Source organism: Cucurbita moschata, unplaced genomic scaffold (genome assembly GCF_002738365.1).
Source record: "Cucurbita moschata cultivar Rifu unplaced genomic scaffold, Cmos_1.0 Cmo_Scf00079, whole genome shotgun sequence".
Lineage (NCBI taxonomy): Eukaryota > Viridiplantae > Streptophyta > Magnoliopsida > Cucurbitales > Cucurbitaceae > Cucurbita > Cucurbita moschata.
This window is the reverse complement of record NW_019268595.1, coordinates 338,098-342,739: the sequence shown is the minus strand read 5'-3', so window position 1 is coordinate 342,739 and position 4,642 is coordinate 338,098. Positions and strand designations below refer to the sequence as shown.

General features: G+C 34.5%; 1 non-coding gene across 1 annotated transcript; it reads right to left on the bottom strand.

Moving 5' to 3' along the window:
- Positions 1–371: 371 nt before the first annotated feature.
- LOC111438651 lies at positions 372–477 on the bottom strand. The gene has a single exon (XR_002709712.1). It is a non-coding gene; the product is annotated as a Plant small nucleolar RNA R71 (small nucleolar RNA).
- Positions 478–4,642: the final 4,165 nt, after the last annotated feature.

Here is a 4,642-nt window from a genome sequence, read left to right as displayed (position 1 = left end):
GACCGAGAAAGAGCAATCTCACCACATGCACACCTAGCTTTGGAAGAGATCCCTGCATTATTAGACTCAGAATGCAGACAAACACTTTTGAGCTAAATTTCGTGATGTTCAAATGTTGCAAACCATAGCAAAATTTCATAGACTACCGTCAGAAGATCCACACCTACATCTAAAGTCATTTTTGGGAGTTAGTGACTCGTTTAGATTCCAATGAGTTGACCAAAATGGGATTAAATTGAGTTTATTTCCTTATTCTTTGAGGGATGGTTCTAAGTCATGGTTGAATACTTTAGCATTGGGAACAATTGACTCTTGGAATAGTCTAGCAGAAAAAGTTTTGATCAAGTATTTTCCAACCACTAGAAATGCACGGTTCAGAAATGAGATTATTGCTTTTCAAACGTTTGAAGATGAGACATCAAGTGAAGCTTGGAAAAGATTCAAGGAAATGCTTAGAAAGTGTCCTCGCCATGGATTACCTCATTTTATATAAATGAAGACTTTCTACAATGGAATGAATATTGATACTAAACAAGTGGTGGATGGTTCTGCCAATGGAGCTATTTTGTCAAAGACAAGTAATGAAGCATATGAGATCCTAGAAAGAATAACATCTAATAATTGTCAATGGGCTCATGTGAGGAGCAATCCAGGAAAGAAAACTCGAGGAGTACTTGAAGTTGAGGCTTTATCTTTTATCACGCTCAATTAGCTTTAATGACTAATATCCTACAAAATCTAGCATTGGGATAAGGCTCAGTGACCAAAGCACCAGTCCAAGCTACTGTAGTAATGACCCAGACAACAACTGAATCTTGTATATATTGTGAAGACAAACATACTTTTGATCAATGACCTAGAAATCTGGCCTCAAAATTTTATGTGGAGAATCAAGCTAGTCAAGACAACCTAAAAAATAATCCCTTCTCAAATACTTATAATCGGGGGTGGAGAAATCATCCAAATTTCTAATGGAAGGGACAAAGCTCATAAAACCAACCAATGCTACCTAAAGCAAATTACCCTGTGGGGTTTGGATTATAAGATCAATTGGCATATGATCCTCAACAAGCCACCACCCAAGGGAAATGAACTAGTCAAGCTCAACACACACCGGGAACATCTCTTAAAAGCCTAATAAAAGAATATATGGCCAAAAATGATGTTGTGATACAAAGTCAACAAGCATCATGGCAAAATTTGGAAATTCAAGTATGTCAATTAGAAACTGAGTTACGAAATAGACCTCTTGGAAAGCTGCCAACAGACACCGAAACACCAAAAAGAGAAGGGAAAAAGCAATGTCAAGCAATAGAGTTGAGAAGTGGGAAAGAAATACCAAGCAGGGGATAAAAAATTAAAGAACACGACGATAGTCACTCTCAAGAAGTTGCTATATAGAAAGAGTACAACAAAAATTATGCAGAAACTACTGTACAGAAAGAGCACATAAAAAATTATGCAGAACTTGTGTAGTCTCCTAAAATGCAAACAACAGTTAGTAATGGACAAGAAAATAGAACATACACACCAATACCAAATTTTCCACAAATAATAAAAAGAAAGAAAGAGGAAGCCCACTTTGAGAAGTTTATATATATTTTGAAGGAAATTCATATAAACATACCATTAGTGGAAGCTTTGAAGTAAATGTCAAATTATGTAAAAATCTTGAAGGATGTGCTCACCCATAAAAAAAAGTTTGAAGAATTCAAGGTGGTGGCACTAAATGAAGAGTGTAGTGCAATATTGAAAAACAAGATATCACTAAAAGAAAAAGAGTGTAGTGCACTTAATGTATAGTGGATCTTATTTTTCAGTATTGCACTGCACTCTTCATTCAACACTATTACCTTGAATTCTTAAAATTTTCTTCGATTAGTGAGAATATCCTTCAAGAATTTGACATAGTTGATCATTTGTTTCAAGGCTTTCACTAATGGTATGTTTATATGAATTTCAAAAAATATATCAATGAACTTCTCGAAGTGGTCTTCCTCCTTTCTTTGTATTCTTTGTAGAAAATGAGGTTTTGGTATGTATGTTATGCCTTCTTTTTCATTGCTGCTTGTTGTTTGTGTTTTAGACGACTACACTATTTCTGCATAATTTTTGCTATGCGTCTTTTGTCCAACACTTCTCAACTTTCTCTATTGCATGTTAGTTGTCTCTGGAGGATGACTGTTGCATATTTTCTTAATTTCGCCTACCTTGTTGGGTATTTCTTAATGTTCAATTCTATTGCTTGGCATTGTTCATTTTCTTCTCTTTTTGACATTTTGGTATCTGCTAACAGCTTCCTAAGAGGTCTATTTCGTAACTCAATTGCTAATTGACCTACTTCAACATCCAAATTTTGCAAGGATGCTTGCTGACTCTGTATCATAACATCTTTTTTTTCCATTTATTCCTTTATTAGACCCTAAAGCGATGTTCCTGATATGTGTTGAGCTTGGTTAGTTCCTTTCCCTTAGTTGTTGGCTTGTTGAGGACCATATGCCATTGATTTTGTAATCCAAAACCGTGAGGGTAATTTGCTATAGGTGATAGTTGTTGATTGTATGAGGTTTGTCTCTTTCATGAGAAGTTTGGATGGTTTCTCTAACCTGTGTTATAAGTGTTTGGGAAGAGATTATTTTTCTGGATTCCTTGACTAACTTGATACCCCATATAAAAAATTGAAGCCGGATTATTTAGACATTGATCAAAAGTGTGTTCTTCTCCAAAATATACACAAGATTTAGTTGTTATTTGACTCATTATAGCGGTAGTCTGGAATGGTACATTAGTCATTGAGCCTTGTACCAATGCTAGATTTTATAGAATATTTGTAACAAAAGCTAATGGATCGTTGATAGAGGTCAAAGCATCAACTTGAAGTACTTTTTAGGTGTTGATTGCTCCTCACATCAACCTATTGACAATTCTGAAATGCTATTCTTTCTAGAACCTCATAAGATTCATGGTAAATCTTTGATAAAATAACTCTATTGGCTAAATCACCCACTAATTGTTTAGTAGCAACATTCAATCAATAATAGGAAGTCTCCATTTGGATACAAAGTAAAAAGTCTCAGTATTTTTGAAACTTACTTCGCTACTTTGTAGGCTATGGAGGGAAGGCTAGAGCATATTAATATTTCACAATATGATCATATGAAACACAATCTTAACCCTGAGTAAGTTATGATATGTTGACTATGAGAGCTTCTCTTTTGATTTGTTGATTCAATCTTAACCCTGAGTAAGTCATAGGTAATGACTTTTCTAGTGGATTCAATATGCCTACAATTTTGAGAATTTGACCAAATAGGATACAAAAACATTGTCTTGGGAGATAAAATTAACTCATTCTCCAATAAGAAAAAGTAGATAAGTACTTCTCTGATAAATGTTGATTTCAAAACTTGAAGAATGAAGCCTCACTTTCTCATTTTTATAACGATCCACTTTTTGAGACTTCGAATCACGAATCACTACATAGACTTGAGGGTAAAACAGTGATAAAATTATTTCTTTTTAAAATAGACGAGTTAAAAGTAATTCAAAAAATTAGAAATATAAATATACGTTAAGAATTTGAAACATACAATACTAGTCCATGGAGGCTATAAAATGTTTACAGATAAATACCCTATTTTGAAACCGTATTAAAATATAAAATAGTGACAATGATACAGATTTAACAGTCCTTGCCGCTCCACAACTCTTGCATGCTCCCGCCATCAATCATCTATCAAATGTTGTTGCTTTGGTTGAGTGGTTAAGGTGGCCTGCTAAGTATATGGGGTTTTAGACTGCTTGGAACATATGAATCCTTAGTTGCTTGCAATGCATGAATTCTTCGATATGAGTTATCAAGTTCATGATTGTACCTTAAATTCTAAGAAAGTGTCGTAGGGAACAGAAGAAGAACTAAGGAAAAGAAAGAGTACGGTACCCTAGCTAGTACACTAAAAGGACACAATTAAAAAATCTATTGATAGGCTACTTACTTAATCTTTATACTCCCTCCACAATTTCCATATTTTTCTGATATAAGGAGTTAGTTAAGAAGGGAGGACACTAGACAAAATGCCATAGACAAATCTTACTTGTCATCTCCAATCTTTTTTTGTTTTAAATATTTGGTGTCATTTCCTTATTTTGGGTAAAACTGCTTAGGTCAAACTCTATTAAATATATACATTATATTTTAAATACTTCTTGTTTTATTTTGTGACAAATTTTACTTCCTTTTTATACTCATACTCATTGAGTCAACTAAAGTTGCAATCCTTGCTTCCGATAGAGATTTAATTTACTACTCTCTTAGTTTAGGGAGGTTTTAGGGGAAGAATATTACCCAGATGCAACCGAACTTTTAAAGTAGAAGGAATTAACCCATTTGACACAGAATAGTTGCACTCTCACTACCTATAAGATTGAATTTATAAGATTAAATCAGTTTACCCCTCAACTAGTTGACGTAGAGATGAAGTTGGCTCAAAAGTTTGTCCTAACATTGGCCGAGGATATCTATAGTACAATTGAAGTCGTAGCCCTTACCACCTAGGCTAGTGTCCAGGCAGCAGCTAAGGCTATTGAGGAAACTAAAGCCCGAGAACTCTGAGGGCCAACAACACCGGTAATCGCAGTAGGA